This window comes from Pecten maximus, chromosome 3, assembly GCF_902652985.1.
Source record: "Pecten maximus chromosome 3, xPecMax1.1, whole genome shotgun sequence".
In the NCBI taxonomy this organism is placed as follows: domain Eukaryota; kingdom Metazoa; phylum Mollusca; class Bivalvia; order Pectinida; family Pectinidae; genus Pecten; species Pecten maximus.
Window position 1 is genome coordinate 43,250,740 of NC_047017.1, and position 19,511 is coordinate 43,270,250.

A 19,511-nucleotide genomic window follows, 5' to 3' on the forward strand; every position below is an offset into this window, starting at 1 on the left:
CGGATTTAGTTTCAATGCATTATTTTAATGGATAGAACAGATTTCTTTGATGGAGGGTCACTTAATAAGTTTTAAATGATATTTTCAAGCAAATTATCACAATGGCAAAAGAATAATGTTTTAATATATGTCAGTGACCCGGATATCATATTTTTTCGGTTTAATTTAAATATCCGTTTAATCTATTATGCAATGTAACATAACTGTCCCTCATATAAAATATTGAATGACGTTTGTCCGCTGAGAAGTCAAGATTCATACCCCCCCCCCCCCCCCCCCCCCCCTAACAAATCTATAATTTATTGTACCAGTCTTTTTTTTATTTTTGTAAATCACGTGTCTTCACTCTTTACGTCGTAACATATTATTTGGTGGTCATGGAGAAATAAGTGGGGACGTGTTAGTATATTTTCTATGTGAATAAATTTTAGCTAGAAGACGGTTTGACAATCATAAAAAAAATACCAACTGTTTTCTTAGCACATTTCTATGATAAATTGATGCATATCAATTTCATTCTTTGCTGAGAGTATATTTGGATTATTCTTCATTCCCACTGGTCACTCCAAATTATTCTGATGTTGATATGCAACGACAACAACTTGCCAAGAAATTAGTATTTAAGTTACAAAGTGTTCTTTGTGTTATTGTGTGCCTATTTATGTATGTTATTAATGGGTAGTCATTCTCACAGTTGATAGGAATACTACTTAAACAATGTCGTATGATGATAAACGTAGTTAATTGCGTATATGACGTTTGTCCATTTAATTAATCTCATGTCCATTATGGATTTGATTAAGGGACAACAGACAGTTCATTACTGTATATTAATCATCATAGGACATTGTCATTAGTTCACCTTACTATGATGGAATTAGGATCATAGGAATGCTGCATGTTAATTGTCAGAGACTGAAATATCCAAAAATGTTTGAAATGAAAAATAAACTGCTGTCATTAATCATTCAAAGTATGAACCACATGGACAAAGCTAAATTCGACGTAAGGTGCTCCTCAATTTGCCTACTGTCGAATACTGCCATATGGGAGAAGTTGAGAAATTGAACATCCACCTTAAAACAAACGAAAACAAGACAAAAGTGCATTCTTTTATACAAAGAATGATACAGTTGTATGTGTAATGAAGTGTGACAATGTTTACTAGCTATAAGAAGGACTATGGCTACAAACTATATACATAATAAAATATAAGAAATTACAAACATACTTTATACTGATAGTAAAGAATAGCGACGTCTACAAACCGTACGCTATTCATTAGTTGCATGTTAAATGCCAATAGTATACACCATCCCATGCTTAAGTGATACCATATTGAATGAAAAATGGCATCAATTGGAAAAAAGTCATTGTAAAACAAATGATTTAGTGATAAAATAATAAAACATTTGAATATGAAAGTTATTATATGATATGTGTTTAAACATGAATGTTTGCATATGATATGTATTTGAAAAGGTACCTCCTAATGCAGTATAATTTAACAAATCATATCATATAAATTGTAGTAACTTCTTTGGAAAGAAATGTAGCCAAGCATTTAAAAAAAAAAGAAGAAACCATCCAGGACCTTACAATCTAACAATAGCGTTTCCTCTATATAAAAGACATTACTATACTTCGGCGTTGACACCAGAAAGTAGAGGCTATGGCTACAAAGTACGAACGGTTCAGATACGGAGGTATATGATGTCTAGTACCCACAACAGTTCCGCACGAGTACTCAGGGTAGAACGCGCTATCTGGATGATCTCGAGCTCTCCCTCACGAAGAGACGGGGTGGAGCGTTGTGTCACCCTGGTACGGTATGTCGGGTGATTCACGCGCCAAACCTCGTCAGATGGTCTTTCGTGATTCATCTCCAGCAGCCGTGATTCATTAGAATGGGTAAGGACAGATTCTACCCATTCTAATTACACAGCCAAATTATCCCATTTATGTTCGCTATTGACACATTCCAAACCAATTACGTAAATAAAGTCAAAACATTTGTATGCGATTTCTAGGTGAAAATTGTCTGCCACCGAAATTATGTGCTATGCATTTTTCAAGAAATTAAATTTGATATTCTATTTTCAGAGGTTAATTCCATTACGTAGTAAACTTAATTTCCCGTTATGATACGGGAACGTCTGTTACTAACACGTATAGAACAGTTATCAGTATGAGTATGCATATTACACAGTCGAGTCATTGTAATGCGTCAACATTGACAAAATAGTTCCAACAGTTTACTAACAATCACCATCAGGATGGGTAATGGGTTCAGTTAGCCATGTCATGTGTGTTTTCTTTTTAATAGTAGGTTGTTTATCCTTGATAATATCATCCAAAGAAAACTTTCCAGTGATACATATATCATTTACATTATACAGACAGAATGTTAACAAGCGGAGACTATCTAGCTCAGAGAAACATATATTTACTATTGTAGATACAGCCTAAGAAAGCTCAAATCAGAAGTAAATATATATATGTAACACCAAAAATGGTATACACTGTTAACATTAGAAGTCTCTACCAAACACCGAATCATGACTAAGCTGTCTATTTGTAATCATGACTCGTCTATAATTGTCGAAATATGACAGAACAAGTCTTTATACATGGCCCATTGCATGTTACTGCTGATGAAATGAGTGTTTGCTATTATCACGCTAATCAGACGGTTTGTTAATGATGTTTTTATTTTGAGTTTTCTTGTTTTGTTTGTGTTTTTTCTTGGTTTTGATTTGTAAGGAGCTAATGAATATAACGTATACCCGTTCTGTGACCGATGGGTCGTGGGCTTTGGGTGAACATGGTTGTTTACCCCGATATATTAGACATAGTTACGATGAAGCGTACTGGAATCGTGATTTTTTAATAGCTAAAATTTTCACAGTTTTACAAATTGTTTCAGCAAATAAGGCCGATTTTTCACAGAGAAAACAAACTATAGTGCTCTCTTTTAATTCAATTTTCAATGTACTTATATGCTATAAAGATCCATTGTTTTATCATCTTATTGTATCTCGAAAACAGATAAAAATGTAATTATTTGAAAGCACATATTTCCAACCAATGGTCAATATACAAATATATGTATCATGATACAAAATTATATAGACCGTCTCTGTGTGCTTGAAAAGTATACGTATGACGACAGTACTTGTCGTGTACGCTGACGAGAACTGCTCAAGTACTGCAACTTAATACAGTGCTGAAATCTGACCTAAAGTGCAGAACAGCCGAGGACTGGATTCATATTGCGAGATATTGTTCTACCATAATTATTCCGTGCTACATGTTTGAGAATAATTGATTAATGCAATTAATGAATCCTTTAATAGAACGTTACGAGCCGGTCAGCGCCGACCCCTATGATTCATAACAATTATTCGCTTTGATAGATAATAGGACGGGTGATAATAATCCTACAGCAGACTGTCAAACTTCCCGAAATCTTCCTGTGGACCGTCGAGTGTCCATCATAACTCCGGAACTATCGGACGATGGTGGCGTCTATCTCCACTCTGAGGTCGTAGATTCGGCAAACTTATGTCCACGGGGATTAGTACTTAGGCGCATTAGGAGCCGGGGCGATACCCCAGCCTTGTGAACAGCTGTACGGGACAGCCTTAACGGTACCAATCATATCGGCCACGCTCGTCCACGAATCCAATAGTCCCTCGGAAAGGATTACGAGATTGACTGTCCCACTAATTAAAAGCGATTTCGTAAGAATTGAGCATTGTCACAATGGCTAGTTCCGAACCTATTTATTCTGATAGGGAATAATGAAATGGTATCTTCGGCCATATTTAATTACATTTTTATCATCAAAGTGTTAAACTACATGCAATAGTGCTAGGCTATTTATGGCATTAACCAGGAATTACACACCTCGTGCGCCGAATGCCTCCGCGCGACGTCCATGTCGGAGAAACAAAAGCGTGGCCATATGTGCTTTGTAGCAATGTACGCCATGATTCATACGAACCGCGTCTAGGCAACTTCTATTTTCTCTTAATTACGGCACTGACATTCAGGAATTCATTTCCATGAAAATATTTGTCCATTTTCTACAGTGTGTCTGGTACTACCCTAGCCGGCGGCTTCTCAGAAAGCTTTTGACTCCTATTCCGGTGCTTATTAACGGCGGAGGTCAGAAGATAATACCAAATTACCAGATCAAACGATAGTCCCGCGACAATTCGCCCGGCCGTGCCGTGCAGTGCGCGGTCGGTTCGCCCGCTATTGACAGAGGGAGTCGTTGTGAGACACATTGATTAAGATTTAGGACGCTGTCGGCCCATTAACGTGTACGGGAATCCGCGCTCACTCTCTATCGCTATCATTCCAAGAAAAAGCTTAGGTCCCTGGAGAAATGACAATTTTGTCAAATTTATCCAATTATCTTTATGAACCATTGTTCACGAAAGATATAAAAATCGACCAATTATTCTTGCAGTGACGACAATTATGGAGAGAATATTTCTCAAACAAGATTATGTTGCAAAAAGCCATCGACAGTGTCGTCTAGCCGAGTTTATCTCCAATGAACGCGCATTAAAGCCAGCAAAGTCGGCGGATCTCGAAATTAATGAAAAACAGTGGGAAAACGGAATAAAATCGTGCTCAGTGCTGAGACGACAAAAGTCCCATTAGATTTGTAGTCGAAATCACGGCTTAAGTTTATCGGCGAGAAAAACAACGCTGTGAATGCTAATTTAATATTGGGTTAATTTGTTAAACGGGGGATTGGGGAGTTGGCCCGATCTTTATGGTAAAGGTTATGACAAGTGAGCAAAGCTCTTGTCCGTTCTGGACTGTCCACTCACGATAATAATCGACATGAAGTTTTATTGGCAGAATTGCAACCTGTCGGGGGTTAAGGTAATTGATTTCAGTCTATTGGCGTGAATTCATCTCGAAATCTATTCCTGTGAGTAAACACATTGACCACATCGTTGGGTACTAAAGCTATTTTGTTACCATCATTGATTACAACCAGAAATTGATTAGCAATGCATTGTGTCCAGTCTCTAGCTCCTATCAGTAACAAAGTGTGATATTTTTTTTATCTCGCTACTGACATTGTGCATCAGCTTGTAAATTATAAGGTATTCATATTCAGAAGCCATTCCGTAAACCACACACGTAGTGGTTTAACAGTGTTAAAAGCTTAGTGAAGTTTTAAAAGTTATGTCACCCAAATTATATGAGAGATATTGTTTTGTATTGTAGGTTTTTCGTCATTAGTCGCAACATTAAATGTAGTAGTACTGTGTCTAGTGTTATTTCTACCACGAAGCTAAAGTTTAAATATCGGATTAGATATCTCTTATATAGTATTGTGCTCCGCTGGAACAATGGATTCTGAAAGCGAACTTGATTTGTTCTCGCTCATTTGGGAAGGATGGTTTCACAAAATTGACCAATGTGTTGTGACTGTGGGTATGTGGGCCTTGGTGAACTTGTATTGACTGTGGGTATGTGGGCCGTGGTGAACTTGTGTTGACTGTGAGTATATAGGCTTTGGCGAACTTGAATTGACTGTGGGTATGTGGGCCTTGGCGAACTTGTGTTGACTATGGGTATGTGGGCCTTGGCGAACTTGTGTTGACTGTGGGTATGTAGGCCTTGGTGAACTTGTATTGACTGTGGGTATGTGGGCCTTGGTGAACTTGTGTTGACTGTGGGTATATACAATATGTAGGCATTGGTGAACTTGTGTTGACTGTGGGTATATAGGCCTTGATGAACTTGTGTTGACTGTGGGTATGTAGGCCTTGGTGAACTTGTGTTGACTGTGGGTATGTGGGCCTTGGTGAACTTGTGTTGACTGTGGGTATGTAGGCCTTGGTAAACTTTCTAGTTGGTATACTGTACCAATGTGTTGACTGTGGGTATGTAGGCCTTGGTGAACTTGTGTTGACTGTGGGTCGTGGCGAACTTGTGTTGACTGTGGGTATGTAGGCCTTGGTGAACTGGTGTTGACTGTGGGTATGTGGGTTTTTATTGTTTGCTTTGATGCATCTAATATCCTGTTTCGACGACATGGTGGTTTTTCATTATCGATTTTTGACTGTAGCCGCTGGGTGGAATACAACACCTGAAGTGAGTATTGAATAAGTTCTATAATCAAACAAGGAAATGAAAACGCCACCGTAATACAAAAAAGTGTTGAAGAATGGTACAAGGTTCTAATCATTACATTAAGTATGGCTGATAAAATACTTCTTCAGGGAATATAGCGTAAAAATATTTACCGACATCATTTACATCAAAAGATCTGTCTAAAAACGATAATATGTCTTCTTACATAGTTACACGATCTAAAATGGCATTTCCCTTTGGGACAATGAGACTCGTTCGAAAACCATCGCGAGCTTTGAGAATATAGGTCATAATTCCAAGTAAATTGTATAAATTAATGGAAAAGGCAAAACCTATGAAAATATGGGATTACAAAACAGTATACAGAGGAGGTACAGGTGGAAGTCAACACGTTCCAGCATCTATCCACAAGGTAGAATATACAGACAAGTTTGGGGAGGCCTTCTATTGGGAACTGGTGCTCAGACATTCATGCCATAACACCACAGATTGGGGTCACAGCAGCAATCCAAACTCTCCATTAATAATTTGTCCTATTTTTATCACCTTTCTTTAACCTTCAATATGCATGCAGCATTTTAAACATGTGTCGTAAGATTAAGTTAAAATAACAAGTTATGTAAATCTCTCACAGAGTCAATAAATATATATATATATATATGCCGAATCATTCTTTTCTTTCTTAGTCAACATGTACTTATATTTATACCATACAAAACGTCCGTATTATAATACATTGAATTATACCAGATTTCGTTATTGTCCTTCACCAAATTAGGAAAGGACAACTACGGACAACACGAGGCGAGGTGAGGCGAGGCAAGACAAGGCGCAATAGACCATTAGACGCTGAGAATGAACAGTAAATGTAATACAATATACACTCTAATTAATGTTTAGTAGAAAGCGCACTCGCCTTTCTCTCGAGACGATCTGGCTTCGATTCCCCATTGAGGCGTGAAAGGTATGTATAGCCACAATGGGTTTTCTCCGGATACTTCGGTTTCTTCCCTTATTAGGACTACATGGATACGTACATCTGGACAAACAGGTGCTATAAAATTAAAAACACAAACAATAAATATTTTGGTAATGAAGGAAGGGAGAAAAGTAAGTAACCTAGGAAGCAAATATTATAGTGTAGATTTTCAAAACTACAGCGAAAAAAAAAAAAAAAAAAAAAACCCACAGCAAAACATTCATGATAGACTTTGGAAGCTCAATCGTGATAACGAAGAAGTATTGTGTAATGAGCCAAGTTGGGGAAATGAATATAAAATACAGAATTTCAATATACAACATTCTCAATAAGCCGATGAGACACAATTAGCAACATCCAGTGCTCTAATATAAAATGCAAGAATCCGAGAAGACACAATTAGTAACATAAAAAAGTAATTGAGGAGATATCACAATATCGGGTGGTGTGAAACAGTATCTGACATCTCATATTCATGAATAATAACCAGCATCTGCCTAATCTCTCCCAAAGTATAGTGTTCAATGCATTATCTATAGGCATTGTACAAATAGATGTAGGCGATGACATAAATGATGGAAGGAAATTTTCCACAAAGCTACAATGTATGAGTCGGTCGGAAAAATTAATTGATATTTAGCCGCGTTAAATAGAGAAATCTGGTTTAACAGTGGACAGATGGAAACATCTTATCTCATGTCTCAGGCATTCATCATTAGATTTGAGTGTTGGCATCTGATTTACAATATCATATTGCATTCTGTCCTTGATTATGATATCATGTTTTAAACGTTAATCTTATCATATCTCCCATTAATAGTGTGTATCCGTTATCTGGTACCTATATTATACAGTTATTGAATGGGTGTGAGGGAAATAGCACTTTTATTGTCCCCCGAGACATTAACCATTTTCCGAGACGAAGCCGAAAACCGAGGGAAATAGTTAATGTCTCGGGGGACAATACAAGTGTTATTTCCAGAAATACCCATAAAATAACTGTTTTATTAAACCAACCTTTAAATTATTCCATTTTGTTTAAGACTAGTAATAAAAGCAAAGTCTGTTTCAGTGATCAAATTTTAATGCAAATTCAAAATCAACAAAAAAAAAAAAAAAAAAAAAAAAATACTTGTGTGTTGTAGTTGTCGTTGTCTTTCAAAAACAATGCTCTCCAGCGCTTCTTCATCCAGATATAATCTTGTAGGTGAAATGTTCCTGTAGCATTCACTTGAACGATTATAGTAAACGCTTACGTTTTCCAAAGTTTTCGGACTTCATCCTAATACAAGGGATGGCGATAGAGACGAACCGAAGAGATATGACAAATACATTGTCCAATCAGACTGAACAAAGAAAAAAAAAAAAAAAAAAAATTCGCTCATTCCGAGTAAATAGCACTTTCGACTATTAACCTGGTAAATAGCATTTTTTTAGAGGATGTTTTTCAAAAACCTTAATGGTTCTTCGTAACCTTCTTATAGTTTGGCCAATAACCATAGATACACAGGTACTTGTAAGTCATACCCCTATCACATATTCAACCTGTAATCCTATTTTTAAATTCGCCAATGTGATGTCTTTGCACATGTCACTAGTGCAATATACCATGGAGCGGAAACAGATTGTGACGTCATAATATGGAAAATGACGTTACTCACATAATTATCAGAGCCTTGGTTCGAATTGGTTCAAATATATACAGGGCAGTTGATGGCAGACATCAAACCACAACATAGACCACGACGACTATGACCATTGTTGATTGGAATCGGGAGTATTGAGGTAGATTAATTGATAAGATTCCACGTTAAGAGTTAACACTCTCCCGACTGATATTGAGATATTCTGATCGTAAGTTAAAATTAAATCGTAAGAAGCGTGCTTGTGCTCAAATCTGATTAAATACAGTTCATCATCATACGCTAATATTGTTTAATAACGTAGTTATAATGATGATCTGTGTTTTAATTGGATGACGTAGGGTATAATGATTATCAGTATTTTAGTTGAATAACGTCGTGTATAATGGTTATCTGTATTTTAATCAGATAACGTAGTGTATAATGATGATTTGTATTTTATCAGATGGCGTAGTGTATAATGATGATCTGTATTTCAATCAGATAACATAGTGTATAATGATGATCTGTATTTTAATTGAATTACGTTGTGTATAATGATGATCTGTATTTTAATTGGATAACGTAGTGTATAATGATGATCTGTGTTTTAATTGGATAACGTAGTGTATAATGATGATCTGTATTTTAATTGGATAACGTAGTGTATAATGATGATCTGTGTTTTAATTGGATAACGTAGTGTATAATGATGATCTGTATTTTAATTTGATAACGTAGTTATAATGATGATCTGTATTTTAATTTGATAACGTAGGGTATAATGATGATCTGTATTTTAGTTGAATAACGTCGTGTATAATGATGATCTGTATTTTATCAGATAACGTATAGTGTATATAATGATGATCTGTATTTTAATTTGATAACGTAGGGTATAATGATGATATGTATTTTAGTTGAATAACGTCGTGTATAATGATGATTTGTATTTTATCAGATGGCGTAGTGTATAATGATGATCTGTATTTTAATTGAATAACGTCGTGTATAATGATGATTTGTATTTTATCAGATGGCGTAATGTATAATGATGATCTGTATTTTAATTGAATAACGTAGTGTATAATGATGATCTGTATTTTAATTGAATAACGTAGTGTATAATGATGATCTGTATTTTAATCAGATAACGTAATGTATGATGATGATCTGTATTTTATCAGATAACGTAGTGTATAATGATGATCTGTATTTTACTTGGATAACGTAGTACATAATGCTGTACTGAGTTTTACTAAGCATCTTAAGTTACGATTTGTTGGTCTGTATTTTAATCAGATTTCTGGTGCTCTAGAATTGATATGTATCACTACGCGTTACGTATCGTGCGTCAGTAGTACATATACATTTGGTTTGATGACCGAATTACTAAAGTCTTTATAGACCCACGAGTAAACTTAATCTTCAAAGCGTCCCCGCCGACAATGCTATCGTTTTGTTTTATAAATACATTTGTAATATTAGAATGGAAAATGCCTTAAATAAAAAAGGAAATAGTCTTGAAAATCTTGATCATTTCCTCATTATGACATATTTAAATGAGAAAATCGAGAGCACATGACAAATTTCCATACGCATGATTCATTGCATATAAGGCAAAGTGTAATTTTACAAACTTTTCCTTCGGGTATGAACAAAGAAAAGCTTGTGAACTTTCTACGACGTAATGCACGTGACCAAACATACCGATGACTCGGGTTGCTGAGTTGGGGACAATGCATGACACATTCAAGCTTCCGCGTAACGTTGAGTCATTGTTCCACGTCGTATTTCAGGACCGAACACAAACAGTTCACCGCCCCAGAGTGATGTAAGGCCACCCCTGACCTCTAGTGTCACTCTCATTTGCATAATCTCATCAATCTTATCAGTCCGCTGTCTTAGCTAACAAAGTTAGGCAAACGAAGAAATTAATGACTCAATGAACCTTAAAATATTTTCACATTTGAGTTTAGCTGTTATAGTATGCGGGTGACGTAATTGGTGTAGCCGGAAGGGTTGCTGAGGATGAGGCCGTGTACATTACTGGGTAGCGCTCACATAACACGGCATGCAGCACTGTAAAAAATAAGATATGAACTGGAATAAATGAATAAATAAACGGAGGCCAAAATCACTTTTTGAATTATGTGACATTTATTGAGGATTGATTTCGATATATAGATTAGTGATGCTATTACACATTGGGAAGGGATAAGGGGGATCAAACTCGGACTACCACGAGAATGATCGACTCGCTGATAAAGTTATGATACATGTCATACAATTCTTTCTGTCGACGGCGATAAATTGACGATACCAAAGCGATCACATTCGCTATCGAAACATTCTGTACGTCTCCGACCTCACTCGGTAGTTTACTCTATCAAACAACACAGTAAAGGTTGTCTTAAACAAACTGTCCGTGACGGTCACCTTGAAATAGATACAAATCGCCTGTAATGGTCCCCTTTATATAGGGACTGATTTTCTGTAACGGTCACTAGCTTCATATAGAGACTAATCGTCTGTAACGGTCACTAGCTTTATATAGAGACTAATTGTCTGTAACGGTCACTAGCTTTATATAGAGACTAATTGTCTGTAACGGTCACCTTCATATAGAGACTAATCGTCTGTAACGGTCACTAGCCCCATACAGAGAATAATTGTAATGGTCACTAGCTCCATACAGAGACTAATTGTAATGGTCACTAGCTCTACACAGAGACTAATTGTAACGGTCACTAGCCCCATACAGAGACTAATTGTAATGGTCACTAGCTCCATACAGAGATTAATTGTAATGGTCACTAGCTCCATACAGAGATTAATTGTAATGGTCACTAGCTCTACACTGAGACTAATTGTAATGGTCACTAGCTCCATACAGAGATTAATTGTAATGGTCACTAGCTCTACACAGAGACTAATTGTAATGGTCACTAGCTCCATACAGAGACTAATTGTAATGGTCACTAGCTCCATACAGAGATTAATTGTAATGGTCACTAGCTCCATACAGAGATTAATTGTAATGGTCACTAGCTCCATACAGAGATTAATTGTAATGGTCACTAGCTCCATACAGAGACTAATTGTAATGGTCACTAGCTCCATACAGAGATTAATTGTAATGGTCACTAGCTCTACACAGAAACTAATTGTAATGGTCACTAGCTCTACACAGAAACTAATTGTAATGGTCACTAGCTCCATACAGAGATTAATTGTAATGGTCACTAGCTCTACACAGAGACTAATTGTAATGGTCACTAGCTCCATACAGAGACTAATTGTAATGGTCACTAGCTCCATACAGAGACTAATTGTAATGGTCACTAGCTCTACACAGAGACTAATTGTCTGTAACGGTCACTAGAAGCGTATAGAGAATAATTGTCTGTAACGGTCACCTTCATATAGAGACTAATCGTCTGTAACGGTCACCTTCATATAGAGACTAATTGTCTGTAACGGTCACCTTCATATAGAGACTAATTGTCGGTAACGGTCACCTTCATATAGAGACTAATTGTCTGTAACGGTCACCTTCATATAGAGACTAATTGTCTGTAACGGTCACCTTCATATAGAGACTAATTGTCGGTAACGGTCACCTTCAATTTCGTATCAAGTCTAACTGTCTAAGACATTGCAATGTATAACCATTTCAGTTACAGAGAGTGTGTCTATCACTATCTACATGTATAACACCGATTTATGGCGTTTACAGTATTGTACACAACCTCGGGTTTTTATAGCTACTACTGAACATGTCTATAAGAGCAACTGTCCATTTAGACAGTTTACTTTCTCTCACATCAGTGGTTCATATAAGCACCTCAAACTCTAGGAAATGAGAAATGTGATTATCATGCTTAGAAATTTTCATGATTTATCTAAATATTTATTTCTACACAAACCATTTATACGGAATCCTTAATTATAACCCTTGTTACACAGGCAATATTCCTTCACGTGAAATTCATGTGAAGTTTTTCATGTGAAATTCATGTAAAATTCAAGTGAATTTCACTTGTGAATTTCACTTTTTTGCCCTTTTCACGTGAAATTCACGTGAATTTCAAGTGAATTTCAAGTGAAGGAACATTGCATGTGTACTATTAGTACTTACAATCATCAATGTCTGCTGCATGTCATGTTAAAAATCTTTTGAATGTATTTAGTGAGTAACTAAGGGGATGTGATATCTAAAAGAGAGAATGGCCCTCACACTATGTCTGTTTTGTAGAGGCTATTGGGTACTACAAACTTACAGCACTACCCCTAACCATTAGATGGTTGAGACAGAATATCATATTTGAACCTAGATATCAGACTTACATCAATAATGGCAAACACAGAACGAAAGGAGAGAATGTGTTATGTTCAGGGATAACCTTTTCAGCATTACTTACGGAGGCGTATGCTTTAATAGCCTTTCCCTTCTGAGTGATATCATATATAATATTTACGTGCAGGAGTTACACGGTGGATCTCAACCATTCCACGCTATTGCAAATCATCGGATAGATTCCATACCGACAAGTAGTTTTTTACTGCTAAAGACTAGAATCTACTACACAAACCGGTCCATTCATTCAGCTCTGTTTGCTTTAAAACTGTAGAATATAAAATAACAAACAACCTAAATGTCTGTAAAATCTTGGAATACTTGTTGATAAGGTGGACGTCGTTAATTATAAATAGAAATTTTAAGATATATACTTTAGAACTTAAACGTTAATTTTAGAAAAGGTGCGCGAGAATTCTGCCATACCGGCCACCCGACAAGTTTAAGTGGTCTTACGTTCAGTGGAACTATCTTCCAGTTATAGCAATAAGAAGTCCAATATTAGGCCTCACTGCGCATGCTCTCTATCTCCGAAAAAACACAACTTTACATTTACCAACCATATCTTAACCGTACAAATGAACTGTTTCTGTTCTGTTCTGGTTTTTTAATTTTTTTTATTAAATTTTAATTCCCATCTTCCACCACTAAACACAACTTTTATATCACTTATTTTACCGTTTAACTTTCACCGACGCGCACTCTGCATGTAAGGCTTGAAATAGGATAATACAGTGCATGCGGCATGCATGCATGCATGCAGGCAGGCAGGCAGGCAGACAGACAGACAGACGGCCGGACGGACGGACGAGCAGGCAGGCAGACGTGTTCATCAAATGGCGATATAGCTTTATATAGTTTTACTTTGAGGTACCTCTTTAGTATGCTCTAAAGATCGAATGCAGTGAAACCACCTGCCGCTACAATTCCTTCGACCGATTTATGTTTTGAATTTGATTAACTGAATTCAGCGATTTTGAACATATTTTAATAAGCTAAATGAATATCATTTTAATGTTGAAAGCTCGGAAAATAAGACGTCATTGTGACACAATTAAATCATCCTCTCCGAGAGATATTGATATAAAGCATATATATATGAACATAAGCTACATAACCTACATTGTATTTCTGAAGTTCGATTTTGAGACTTGTTCTGACGTACCTTGTACTTCAAGTGGGTGGTACGGCAATTCTATCGACCCGTCTGATCAAACTGTGGACATACCGCCATGTCATTATCTATAAACTGTTAGAACACCTGCGACTGTGACGACAATGAACCTAAAATCCTACATCCCTCCCCATAGAAATAATCAATATACAAAGACTAAATCTTAGAGGAGCAGAAATGAGACAATACCAGAAATTTAGGAGACACCATGATGTAAGAAATATAAATATCAACAAAAAATGGTAATAAATAGGAAACATTGCTTAAAAAGTCCCGGAGAATAACTTGTGGTAACCGCGTGACGCACGTCATGTCTTCTGTCTCCACACATGTTTGTCATTGTCAATCATCACCACATGTGGCACTCGTCACCTCCCCATCACCACGTGATATATGCTACGCCCCCATCACCACATGTGATACCTGTGACGTCCCCATAACCACGTGTGATACCTGTGATGTCCCCATCACCACGTGTGATACCTGTGACGTCCCCATCACCACGTGTGATACCTGTGACGTCCCCATAACCACGTGTGATACCTGTGACGTCCCCATAATTACCACGTGATACCTGTGACGTCCGCATAACCACGTGTGATACCTGTGACGTCCCCATCACCACGTGTGATACCTGTGACGTCCCCATCACCACGTGTGATACCTGTGACGTCCCAATAACCACGTGTGATACCTGTGACGTCCCCATAACCACGCGTGCTACCTGTTACGTCCCCAGCATCACGTGTGATACATGTTACGTCCCCATCATCACGTGTGATACCTGTGACGTCCCCATCACCACATGTGATACCTGTCAAGTCCCCATCATCACGTGTGATACCTGTGACGTCCTCATAACCACGTGTGATACCTGTGACGTCCGCATAACCACGTGTGATACTTGCGACGTCCCCATCACCACGTGATACCTGTGACGTCCCCATCATCACGTGTGATACCTGTGACGTCCGCATAACAAAGTGTGATACCTGTTACGTCCGCATAACCACGTGTGATACATGTCACGTGCCCATCACCACGTGATATCCGTCAAGACCCTATCATCAATTGTTGCACCCGTCATATATCCCACGAAATAGTACATAACATATCTTATATATTAATACGAAATTGGTTTAACTTTATCACATAGATTCGATAAGTTGGTGATAATTTGCGAAGTTGATTGATTTTTTTATGAGAACAAGACAGAAACACAACACAGAAAAGAATACACGGTTGAGATTAACGTGAATAGAGAGTAATTATAATTGCCGACAGGGACGAATGACGGAAAAGTCATCAGAATCGGAAAGTTAAAAACCTCTGCAATTATTTAGAAAAAAATAGCCTCAGTTTTTAAGTATATATAATCTAGGTAAATGTAGTAAATTTTACAAAAACAAACTTTATAAATTGATACAAGAGATAGTATACGATTTTTTTTAGTGCTTACGATTTTAAGGTTACCAAAAAAGCGTGCATCCTCCCCCCCCCCCCCCCCCCCTCTCACACACACACACACACACACCCACACACACACACACACACACACACACTTTCTGATGACTTCCTACGCCACTGTTAAGTGATCATTGTACTCGAAGAAGTTCGCTAACAAAACGTGACACCACCATTTTCCAAATCGTTAGGAAAAATCGATATTTAATGTTAAGCGAAGATGATAATTTAAATACTATGGACTACCCCGTAGTATACGATAACTGATAAAAAGCTACATTCAATCAGAGACGTGTATATCAGATATACACGTCTCTGATTCGATCCGTACATGGCGTTAACAGGAAACCCTATAATTTCATCAAGTTTTAACCGACCTGGATGTGGTCGAGTTTGTGAAGCACTCCACATACCAGTACAAGAGGACTCCAGCTAAAATCTTATGACGCGAAATTAAACTTTGTTTTCCTTACTCAAAATGGTTCTGTATGTACTACTGTGGTGGGTATCGTTTAGATATGGCAAGCACTGTAAGAAGGTTGTTTTAACAAAACACATTTGAAACGGTCAGCGACAAAGGGAAATAACTCCTATGGTATCTAGGGTCAATTTGTTTGGCATTCAGCTGGCAGTTTTCTTGGTAGTGAAGTAACTTTATATTATATCATAGACTTAGATATACATTAAGTCCGAGATTACGTGTCCCCTTATGTAGCGCCATACCCGTATTGTTGGTATGGATTGTGGATTGTCATACCCGTATTGTTAGGTATGGATTGTGGATTGTCATACCCGTATTGTTAGGTATGGATTGTGGATTGTCATACCCGTATTGTTAGGTATGGATTGTGATACCCGTATTGTTAGGTATGGATTGTGGATTGTCATACCCGTATTGTGGATTGTCATACCCGTATTGTTAGGTATGGATTGTGGATTGTCATACCCGTATTGTTAGGTATGGATTGTGGAATGTCATACCTGTATTGTTAGGTATGGATTGTGGATTCATCATTGACCTACACTTGCCACACTACAGGAATAAATTACAATCATACAAAGTATGTATATATAGCTATGGACGAGATCATGAACAGTCCTGTGCTGTCGTACACGCGTGGTAGTGTCCTTGGGCAAGATACATTTACTCTAGTTCTGTTGCTCTGGTTTACGTTCAATGCTATATAAGTCTTCGGTTTTCTGCTACAGACTTTTCAAGTGTACTGCCAATGATCTGATAATTTCAGTCCGGAATTTACCTTTAAAATAGGAATAATAAACAGTTCCAGAAAATGAGCAGGTGGAATCAGGGACGTCCCTGGTGGAGTCTGGGACGTACAGAAATAATCTCATTATAAGTCCCTGGTAGAATAACAACAACTATTAGCAACAATATTGTACTTTCATGATTTATTTCTGATTATATGCAATGATACCAATCACCCTATTTACTCACAGATCAACACAACTGTCACCAGAACATATGTTCAGTATTGCATGGTGCTCCATTTTAAAAGCAACCTGATTATTGGATTTTAATCAAATTGCTGTGCAGTGCAATGCTTAAAGGTAGAAGGGAGGTAACTCTTACCAAAAATCGGTGATAAATGCAGCACTTTCCTTGGTAAAGGCATAAAGCATGAGCCAGAAAAACTGTTGGTCAACATTATGATCAAAGACCAGTGATATTTCGAAAAATATTGCATGGTGCTCCATTTTAAAAGCAATCTGATTATTAAATTTTAATCGAATTGCTGTGCAGTGCAATGCTTAAAGGTAGAAGGGAGGTAACTCTTACCAAAAATCAGTGATCAATGCAGCACTTTCCTTGGTAAAGGCATAAAGCATGAGCCAGAAAAACTGTTGGTCAACATCATGATCAAAGACCAGTGATATTTCGAAAAATCTTTAAAAATGCAATAAATGTACGCTTGCATATAGTCTTACCTTAACTGTAAGGTAGAATTGTAAGTTAGTATGATTCCTTAACTTAAAAATATAATTAAATAAGTATTTATATAATAATCCGAATTTTTATGTTAATGACCGTAGGGACTAAACAACAACTGTTCTGAATACATATTGAAAAAATTAGATGATCTGACCATACGGGAACATTGTACGATGTTTACTTGCCGAAATATACGCAATTTAATTCCAATCCAAACCGCCTCGCAGCTTCAGGTCGCCATCTTTGTTAAAATCAAAGCATCTGTGCGTTTTGAAGAGTAAGTACTGCAAAGCTTCTAAATGATCTTGCGATACAATTTTTAAGATAATAATAGAAACGAAATATGGATTTTAAAATAATTTGATTTAAATTACTTATGCTTTAGATTGGCAAATAGTAGCAATTATTTACAATGAACTTTAACGTTGTACTCAGTACTGATCACGATGCTTTTATTTAACGTTTTCTATTTCTTTCGCTTCATTTCATTTAAAGAATTGTTTTAGATTTCCCAGTTATTTCGCGGGAAATTAATTTGATGACGTAGGAAGCCCACATGCTATAGAATCAGGCATCTATAGTCGATAAGTGGAGGTTTGGAGTGGATAACACTTCGGTCCATTAGCTTAGAACGTGACCCAGAAAACACGACGATAATAAAAACAGAAGACCATTGAACATTACCGGATTATTTTCGCAATTTTTGAGACACCATTGTGCTAAATTACAATGGAAAGTAACACTGATTTAATTCATAGCTATCGTATCGTAATCTATACATCATTTATGTAGTTGGGCAAGACCTACTTTCGTTTTAGAGCAAGGGTACGTAATTTCGCACAGTACGTAAATTCGCACACCTGACGATTTTGTGCGTTTTTCCTCTAAGTGGTCGAGGACTGTGCTTTTTTGTTTATATGTTGACTAATGCCAACCTTTAGTGGAACATTTGCCATTTTAAGTACATCTTTTCAGATAAAGTTCGTTTTGAAAACAAATTTTAATTGATACGACTCTCTTCCGATAAAATTGATACCGGATGATTAAATATTTTATTTAAAATAATCCCAGTTGTTGATTGGCATGTGAATTTGCAAATATTTAGGGAAAATATTATTTGATCAGATTATAAACAAAACTGAATACAAATCCACTTAAGTATAACTTATAGCAGCGCTGACCTGTAGACACCCCGTCATTTTCACCGCCTTGTTTACGTTACCTCCGTAGGGAGCGGTCATTATTTAAAGCTAAAATGGCGGTAAATTAACACTTTCTAATTTCACATTATTTTGTTTTTAAAGATTTTTTTAATCATGGCATTGGGCTTAATCTTAGTTTAGGATGTTGTTTGTCTACAAGATGACTGGAAACTATTTTTACCAACAAAATTAAATAAGTTAGATGGGTGTGCGAAATTACGTTCCCGATCGTCTTCAAACCCAGCAATAAACACAAGTTAACAACAGCTCCCATGCGCAGTGATACGTGTGCGCATATCAGGTTGCACACTTGTATGTTACGAAGCATTTGTACATCTAACAATGTGAGGTATTCTTTCTTGATTTGAAATTGATTTGATGGAAATGTATTTAAATACATACCGAAAGTGTGCGAAATTACGTACCCCCACTCTACAGTTTACGGATATGGTCATATAAATAATTCATCTTCTCAACCATAGTCGAATTACTTCACGGGATAGTTCTATCAGGTACATTTGTACTTCTCATGTATAGGGTGCATCTTTGTTTAGAATTGACTGGTCTGCAGGTGTGATCTGGCTACTCTCAGCAGACCCTGACCCAAGGGTCACGTTACTATCGTATCCCTTT